Source organism: Vombatus ursinus, unplaced genomic scaffold (assembly GCF_900497805.2).
Source record: "Vombatus ursinus unplaced genomic scaffold, bare-nosed wombat genome assembly UNPS02014786.1, whole genome shotgun sequence".
NCBI classification, from domain to species: Eukaryota; Metazoa; Chordata; class Mammalia; order Diprotodontia; family Vombatidae; genus Vombatus; species Vombatus ursinus.
Genome location: NW_020954564.1, coordinates 27882405 through 27892359, shown reverse-complemented (window position 1 = coordinate 27892359; position 9955 = coordinate 27882405).

The window sequence follows — 9955 nt, the reverse complement described above, 5'->3', positions numbered from 1 at the left end:
AGAAGTGGAGAGAAGAGAAAGGGGGAGACGAGAGAGAGAAGGGGAGAAGAGAAAAGTGATAAGAAGAAAAAGGGAAATGCTTGTGTTCGGAGGAGGGAGGAGGAAGGAGGGAGGAGGGATCTGCTAAGCCTGGGATGGCCCCTAACTTCGTAAAGAAGAAGAAAGGAATGAGAAGGCGTTGGAGGGAAGAAGTGGGCTAGAAAATTAGAGCGTTTCCTGCAATCGCGAGCAGAGGGTCCTTCTCATTCCACTCCCCCCCACCCTCCTCCAGCCCTTCCCTCCAGCCCCTTTCCTGCCTGGTGTAAGTTTGAGATGTGCCAAGAGAAGCTTGGGAGACAGGCTTTTCCCTAACTTGAGCAACTCCGAGGGTGTTTTAAAAAATTCTTTATTATGGGATGTTGAATGGAAGGAAAGAGGGATGCTGAAGAAATCAGAAGCTGGTTTGGGGATCATTTCTGTGACTCAATGTGCCACTAGTGATGTGTATTTCCTTATAACTGTATGGCTTGATGTAGCAATAGCTATATAGATAATGTGGAGAGCTGATCCATTATCTGATGAACAGATTGATTAAATGCAGCTAGCCAAATTTAGACTGAAGAGAGGGGAAGAAAGTAGTTGGGGAGAGGGGAGGGGCTGAATGTGAGAGACTCCCAGAGACAAATGTGCCAAAAGCCTAGGGGACAGGGTGAGTGGACTAAGGGCCAGAGACTGAAAACTAGGAAAGGAGGAGAAACAGAGGCCAGAGCCATTAGACACCTTCATCACAAGTTTTGCCTTCTGATTTGGCGAACAGTGTTCCAACCTCTAGGAAATTTAGCAGTGAGGCTGAGGGTTCTCAATACAATAAAATCTTTCTCTCTACATATCGCCTGCCTGGATAGATGCAAACTTTTTATCATTAGATCCTTTACTAGTTAGGAAACTGACAGAAACATCCAAAGTATGTGACCCAAAATGACTTTTAGGGGAGCTGAAAACCACCAATTATTAAGGAAAAAGGGAACAGGTCAACGCATCTCTTTTCTCTTTTACAACATTTCTCTTCTTTCCTTGGGATAAAGCAATTCCATTTTTGGAGCAGATCTTCTCTGCTTCCTTACTGTTAATTAGCAGTAATTACCAACAAGCCATTTCCTGATGGGGTAGTGGTGGATGGAAATGACTAGGAAAGCAATGATGTGGTCACTGTGGAATTAAGGCAGTATTGAATCTCTCACCTATGCTGTACATGGTAGATGGTCAGAAAAAGGACAATAGACCAACCTTGCAGACAGTCACTGTCTTGATGATCAATCCTACCAGAAATCACCCATTACTAACAGGAAATGACAATTTTACTTTGTTTTTTTGTGTTGTGTGGGATAAGTAAGGTAGGAAAACACAGGCACTGTCAGTTATCTGGGAGTATATTTGCCTCTTTTTCAGTAGGGAGGTTAGCTCTATTGATATGCCCCCTTTAATCAACATGGTGGCCAAGGAAGTCTAATGTACAGCAAGGATACACTTCATTGAATACACTCCAAAGATGGGTAGAAATGATGTCTCTATGATATCATTTATCTCTCTTTTAGGGTTTCCATGACATTGCTTGCATCCATTAGAACAGATAAGCTAGAGTCCATTGACTTCTTTACTGTATGATTTAAAGGGTCAGGGCATAAAAAAAAAAAGAACCTAACTGCTGTTATGATGGGTCTTGAGAGTGTGCGTGTGTAGGGGTGGGGTGGGGTGGGGTGGGGTGGGGAGGAGGATGCATGGCTTAGTAGAAAGTACATTGGCTCTGCAGTCAGAGGACCTGGGTTCAACTCCTGCCACTGATATGCATTACCTGAGTGACCTTGAGTAAGTCTTTTAACCTTTAACCTTTTAACCTTCAATTTCCTCATCTATAAAATTTAAGGGTTGGGTTCATTGTCCCTTATGTAACACTGACTGTCCTACTCCCTGTTCCCCACTGCATGAAGGTCAGGTAGGTTACATCACAGCCCTTCCCAAGGGATACCCTTAAGAGGATTGGGAGCAACTAGGCTCTTTGTAAATGTCTCCAGTTACCACCAATGATGTTCCTTCAATTGGAGGGGTGAGTCCCTTGTACCTCAGTTCCAGTAAGATTAACTTTTGCAAAGAAATATTTACTTCAAAAGGTATAATAGCAATATATAAACACTTCCCAATATGTGGGGCTTAATTCTCTTCTCCCCTTATATTCTCAGTTTCTTCAGAGGGAAGGAGGGTTAACTTCACAGTTTAGTTCAGTTTCTATAGAGCACAACTCCTGTTCAAGTTTAAACACCTTGGGGATCCCCTCCAATCCCCAGGCACCCTGGCTTCTCAGGGCTACCCTACTAGGCTGGCTGAGTCATCCCATCTGGAATCCTGCCTCCAAGGTCACCATGGCTTGAACTCCTAGATCTGATGAGGATCACCTCTGGCACCTGAAACTGAGGACAAACAGAATGAAACAGACACTTCCCCCTCCTCCCATGATCTATTTCTTGGAGCGTGATAAAAGAGAGGGCATGCAGAGGATGGAAGTCCTTCTCTTTTCACTGGTTCAGTTTATGGCACCTGTGCTATCTATGAACTGTGATCCTCACCCTCTGCAAGAAAGGGTATGTATGAAAAAGAGAGAGATTGTCCCAGTCTAGTCATTTTAAAAGTTGCAGCCTTTCTGGCTTTGCAGCCAATCAAAAGAGGATACCTCCACCTAAGTGGTGGGGGATACAGGGAGCTTTCATGTTAATTGATCTGGGCATGCACAAGCAAGCCCAGTTACACTTACAGCCAAATAACTTTCCATCACATTCCTGTAAACTACGATTTGTTTAGTCATTCCCTAATCAATGGAGTCCTATTCTCTTTCTACCCCAAGTTCTTATTTGCTGGATTTTTCAGAGGGTGCTATAGAGCAAAGAGACCAGTTTCTGCTCAACGGTTGTAGAAAGAAAGGATTACTTTCCCTACCTAGGAACGTTGAGCTTATTAACATTCATTAATAACTGGTTTAACTAATAACTCCCTGAAAAAGCAGGGAGAAGGAACTATGTGAACCCATAGGACCAGTTGCCCTAAACTTTAAAGAAAAAAACTGTAAGCCTATGTTGAGCTCTCTAGTGACATGTAGCGGCATCATATGATTATCATCTATTCTTATTTTTATTGTTGTTATTAATGTTATTATTAACTTACGTTGTAGGAGTAGCCAGCAGCTGAGCACTCCATGGTCTGGATTCACCTGGACCGGGTCTAATCTTGGGGACTACCCCAAAAGATCACTTTATTACCCCTTACCCAAAGCTGACACTGGGAAAATCACCAAATATAAATGCCTAGGTCTCCACAGATGTGGGCAAGTGGTTCCTTGCCTCTCCTACAAACTCTCAAGGTAACTTATGAATTTGTCAGGTATGAAACAGCCATTTAGACAGATAGGCTTGATTCTGTCAACAAAACTTGGTAAGTGTGCTGCCAGCTGCTGTAAATTTCTGGTTTAAAATCTAGTTGAGATAACTGGAAAGATAATATTTAATGCAAGCTAATATATGATGGGTTAAACTGGTGGCAGGGACAGTTATAATCTCATATGGCTATACAGGTTTGAAAAGGCAGCCATCACTGTAAGTTGGAGTAATTAGTAAAGACTTCATGGAGGAGGTGTCATGAGTTGGGTTTTGAAGAATAAGTAGAATTGAGATAGATGAAGAAGAGAGGTTGAAATAAACAGTGTAAATGAAGGTAGGAAGGTGTAAAGCATTCAATCATTCTTTCATCCAATTTGGCTCCTCTGCCTTAGGAGGGAATTCATAGTTCAAATAATACCTAATTTGTAGAGAAAGATCTACTTATTGTTTGCTAGGGGTTATTTTGTTGTAGATGAAAGATTGGGCTCTCAATCCCTCTCTATCATTATCCCCATATTATTTGCTATCAGAGATTCTTACTTTATTGTCCTTACTTATGAGAGGGAATTCATTAATTATGGTCCCATGATGAGAATAAGAGATACTCTTTTTTTATCTTTTAAATAGTTGTATTATCTTTTATTTTTATATCACTTTCATTTCCTACTAAATTTCTCCCCTCCCCACCCCACCACCACCCAAACCATCTCTTTAGACAAAGAATAAAAAGGAGGGGAAAAAAAAAAACTCAGTGCAACAAAACTAACCAACATATGCTGACATTAAATGCAGTCCATAGTCCTTGTCTCATTTGGGGTCAAGCGTAGTCATTATAATTTCACAGCATTCAGTTTTCATTGTTTTATAAGAAGTTACTCTTGCTTTGGCTAGGGAAGATTCTATAGACAGTATTTCTCTGCATGTAATAATGATAAACCATTATGGCTTCATAAATTATTCTCTCTTCACAAGTTATTAAACTGATAGACTTTAATGATCCTTTCTTAGTCATCTGTCTGGTGTGTCACTCCACCTTCCTCACTCCAAAAATCTGTTGCCAAAAACCCATTATGCAATTAAAGTAAATAGAAAAATGTTCTTCTTTGTTGTTGTTGCTGTTAATTCCATAATTCCACCTGTGTTGTTCTTTCTAATTCATCATTTCTTACTCTAGATACATGATTATTACTTCTCATGTTCTGTCACATCAGACAGAGGTGATCTGGTTCATAAAATTAGAACTAACCCACAATTCAGGGATATTTTTCTATATTTTTAAAATTAATTAATTAATATTTGGTTTTCAACATTCACTTCCACAAGATTTTGAGTACCAAATTTTCTCCCTATCTCTCCCCTCCCCCCCAAGACAGCATGCATTCTGAATACCCCTTCCTATAATCTGCCCTCCCTTCTATCACCCCCCACCCCTTATTCCCTTCTCCTTCTATTTTCTTGTAGGACAGGATAGATTTCTATAACCCATTGTCTGTACATCTTATTTCCCAGTTGCATGTAAAAACAATTTTTAACATTTGTTTTTAAAACTTTGAGTTCCAAATTCTCTCCCTTCCTCCCTTCCCATCTCCCCTCACTGAGAATGCAAGAAATTTGATATAGGTTACATGTATAGTCATGCAAAGTGCTTCCATAATAGTCATGTTGTGAAAGACTAACTATATTTCCTTCCATCCTATCATGCCCCCCCTTTTATTCTCTTCTCTCCTTTGACTCTGTCCTTCCTCAAAAGTGTTTGCTTCTGATTAACCACTCCCCCAGTCTGCCCTCCCTTCTATCATCTTCCTCTTATCCCCTTCTGCCTCCCCCCCCATTTTCCTATAGGGTAAGATAGATTTCCATACCCAATTGAATGTGTATGTTATCTCCTCCTTAAACTAAATCTGACAAGAGTAAGATTCACTCACTGCCCTACCTCCTCCTTCTTCCCCTCTGCTATAAAAGCTTTTTCCTGCTTTTTATGTGAGATAATTTACCCCATTGTACCTCTCCCTTTCTCCTCCCAGTACAATTCTCTCACCCCTTAATTTTAGCTGTGCCCTCTGTCTCTCTCTCTCTCTATATATATATTCCCTCTAACTACCCTAATTCTGAGAAAGGTCTCATGAGTTACAAATGTCATCTTTCCATGTAGGAATGTAAACAGTTCAATTTTAATAAGTCCCTTTTGATTTCTCTTTTCTGTTTACCTTTTCATGCTTCTCTTGAATTTTGTATTTGGAAGTCAATTTTTCTATTCAGCTCTGGTCTTTTCATCAAGAATGCTTGAAAGTCCTCTATTTCATTGAATGTCCCCTGAAGGATTATATTCAGTTTTGCTGGATGATTCCTGGTTTTAATCCTAGCTCCTTTAACTTCTGGAATATCCTATTCCAAGCACTCTGATCCCTTAATGTAGAAGCTGCTAAATCTTGTGTTATCCTGATTTTGTTTCCACAATACTTGAATTTATTTTTTTGGCTGCTTGCAATGTTTTCTCCTTGACCTGGGAACTCTGGAATTTGGCTATACTATTCCTAGGAGTTTTCCTTTTGGAATCTCTTTCAGGAGGTGATTGGTGAATTCTTTCAATTTCTATTTACCCTCTGGTTCTAGAATACCAGGGCAATTTTCCTTGATAATTTCTTGGAAGATGATGTCTAGGCTTTTTTTTGATCATGGCTTTCAGGTAGTCCAAGAATTTTAAAATTATCTCTCCTGGATCTAATTTCCAAGTCAGTTGTTTTTGCAATAAGATATTTTGCATTGTCTTCTATCTTTCCATTCTTTTGGTTTTGTTTTATAATTTCTTGATTTCTCATAGAATCATTAGCTTCCATTTGCTCCATTCTAATTTTTAAGGAATTATTTTCTTCAGTGAGCTTTTGGACCTCCTTTTCCATTTGGCCCATTCTGCTTTTTAAGGCATTCTTCTCTTCATTGGCTTTTTGAACCTCTTTTGCCATTTGAGTTAGTCTATTTTTTAAGATGTTTTCTTCAGTGTTTTTTGGGGTCCCCTTTAGCAATCTATTGACTTGTTTTTCATTATTTTCTTGCATCGCCCTCATTTCACTGCCAAATTTTTCCTCTACTTCTCTTGCTTGATTTTCAAAATCATTTTTGAGCTCTTCCATGGCTTGAGACCAATTCATTTTTTTTTTTTTTGGAGTCTTTGGATGTAGGAGCTTTGACTTTATTATCTTATTCTGGTTGTATATTTTGATCTTCTTTGTCACCAGAGTAGGATTCTATAGTCTGAGTTTTTTCCACTGCCTGCTCATGTTCCAAGCCAATTACTTGACTTTTTAAGTCTTTGTTAAGGTAAGAATCTGTTTCCAGTGTGGAGGGTATACTGTCCCAAGCTTCAGGGGTTTTGTGCAGCTGTTTTCAGAGATACTTCTAGGGACCTGTAAATTTTCAGTTCTTCCAAGGTGGTATGATCAAAAGAGAGGTGTTTACTCCTTTCCTGGCCTGTGCTCTGGTCTATAAGTGACCACAAGCACTCTTTTCTGCCTTGGAACTGTGAGGAGCAGTCCCTCTCCACTGCTGCCACAGGCTCTGCCACACTAGCACTCCTCCTTGCCCCAGGACCACTACCCAGTACTGCAACCCAAATCCAAGCACAGGCAAAGCAAGAAAATCCTGCCTTAGAACCAGCAAAGACATTCCTGCAGTCCCCTTCTGATCAGTCAGTTGATCCCCCACCATCTGTGGGCTAAGAGCTCCAGAAGCAGCAGCAGCTGCCCTGGGGCTGGGGCCAGACTGTGCTCCTTTCTCACCCAGGTCCAACACACCTAAGTTGTCTTTGGTGTTTGTGGGTTGAGAAGTCTACAAACCACCACAGCTGCTTGTGATTCTGTCCCCTAAGGCCTGCTCTGCAGTTGCTGGGGCTGGGTCTTTATAGGTGGGGCCCATGCTGGACTAAGCTCCTCTCCCAGTCTGATGCAACAGACCTTTCCTATCAACCATCCAGATTGTCTTGGGCTGAAAATTTGTTTCACTCTGCCTTTTTATGGGTTCTGCCACTCTAGAATTTGTTTAGAGTCATTTTTTACAAGTGTTTGGGGGAGAAGTCAAGCAACTCACTGCTTTTACTCTGCCATCTTGACTCCACCCCAGTATATTAATTAATTTTTAAATAATTTCTTTTTAAGGATTTCAGAGCCCTGTGGGGCTCCAGTATAGAATCTTAGGTCATTGATGTCAGGTCTAAAAGGGTCCTCAGAGATTTTATATTCTATCGATTTCATTTTTCAGGAGAGGAAATTTAGGTCCAGAGAAGTTAACAACTTGCCAAAGAACTCTGACAACATGTATATACTAAAATTGCATGATAGGAAAATGAACATGACCTCTACACAATAATGACATGGAAATTCTGGAAACATTTCACATTTTTTTGTGCTTTCCCCTTCCTAAAATTACCTTCTATTTACTTGGTTGTATTATATGTTGTATCCCCTCAGTAAGCTACCTGAAAGCAGATGGCTATTTCATTTTTGTCTCTGTATCTTCTAGATGCCTAGAGCATCTTAGGCATTTGATAATTATCTGTTGAATTGCATTGAATCTAGCTCTCCAGAATCATAGTCTGCTGATTTTTCCTACACTATGTACAGATATTTTATATTACTTATAAAAATATGTTACTTATGCACCAATCATGGTCTCAAATTCTGCTTTCAAGTTTATTGAAAAAATCTAGACAGTACTTTGATAAATTATTTACTTTGTTAACATCCAACTGGCTTTACTCTCACTTTGCATGCATACCAACAGGGAAAACCTATGAATCCATAGAAGGTCAATTAGAGCTGAAAAACACCTTAGAAATTTCCCAGTCAGGAATGGCTGAACAAGTTGTGGTATATGAATGTAATGGAATACTATTGTGCTATAAGAAATGATGAGCAGGTAGACTTTAGAAAAACCTGGAAAGATTTACATGAACATGTTGAGTGAAGTGAGTAGAACCAGGAGAACACTGTACACAGTAACAGCAACATTGTATGATGACTAACTTTGATAGACTTAACTCTTCTCAGCAATATAAGAATCTAAGACAATTCTAAAAGACTCATGATATAAAATGCTATTCACATCCAGAGAAAGAAGTATGGAGTCTGAATGCAGATCGAAGCATACTATTTTCTCTCTCTCTCTTTTTTTTTGTTTCTTCTTTCTCATGGTTTTTCCCTTTGGTTCTAATTCTTCTTTACAACATGACTAATGTGGAAATATGTTTAATATGATTGTACATGTATAGCCTATATCAGATTATATGCCATCTTGGGAAGTGGAGAACGGAGGGAGGGGGAGAAAATTTAGGATTCAAAATCTTATAGAAGTGAATGTTGAAATCTAAAAACAAATAAATAAATACAATTAAAAAAAGAAATTAACTCAATCAAGTTTAAACCTTCACCACTTTCCTACTTCAGAGAGGGCTCAAGAATGGCAATTCTTCTTAGATGGGTGCCTTCCATCAATCCCAACACTGACTCTTGTGGAGATAAGTTACACAGATGAAGCTGGGAGATTTAAATAGCTCCAGATGTTCAAAGTGGAGCTTCATTATTGTGATTTAATTTAATTCTCACAATGCTAGGCATACCATATTCAGTCTAAATACAAAGCCACGTATCAATTATTTTGGGATTGTTTGCCAGTTTGTATAGTTTAGGCTTCTGCTCTTTTCCATTCCAAGGTTGACTGAGATGCCCTTTTTGTAATGGGATAAGTGTTTTCATAGAGACCCTTGTCTTTGTGAATTTTAATTTCAGATGCAAACATTTCATTTGCAAGGCTTTACACACTGAATATAGTCTATAAATAGTTTTACCGAATCTGGTTGAAATCCTCTTGATATCAATGTCTCCAGGCTGTTTTGTATTCAATGTAGAGACGAGAGGCAGGCATTTTTTGTGAGCTCAACTTATGCTTAAAGTGCTCTGAATAGTCAAGGTACCTTTAATTGTTACTTTCATATCTCTCACCTTTTCCCTAGAATGTGTGATTTTGCCCCCTCCCTCTGCTGTCGGAATCAATTAGTAGAGCCTTTCAAACATTCTGCTTTAAAATTCATTGCTTTTTCAGTTTCAAGATGATCTAGAGCAGTGGCCTCCAAACTTTTTTATTCTGTATAATTAATAAAAAATTTGGGGACACCTCCAACATTCAAACATTTATTCATAAATTATATAAATGTACTAATACACCACTCAATTTGTCCAACCCCAAATAAAAACCAGAATGTGTGTGGCTGGGAGGAAGGAATAGAGTTCTTACTAGTCATTTATTTACCTAGAGCACAGAGACCACCTTTTGAGGGTACCTGCTGAAGTCACCAGGTGACCTGTACATCAGAAGTGGCTACTCTGAAGGTTAGTTAGTGGGGAATTTTCTCAATGTCCCTTGCTCAGCTGCTGCTGTTGGTGTCCAGGTATCTGTCAAGTGATAACTCAACTTTAGCAGAAATGAGTGTGTGTCTAGGAGTGTTAGGAGATAATGAAATAATGGATGAAGTATAGTGTGGTTTTATTGGAGATAAATTA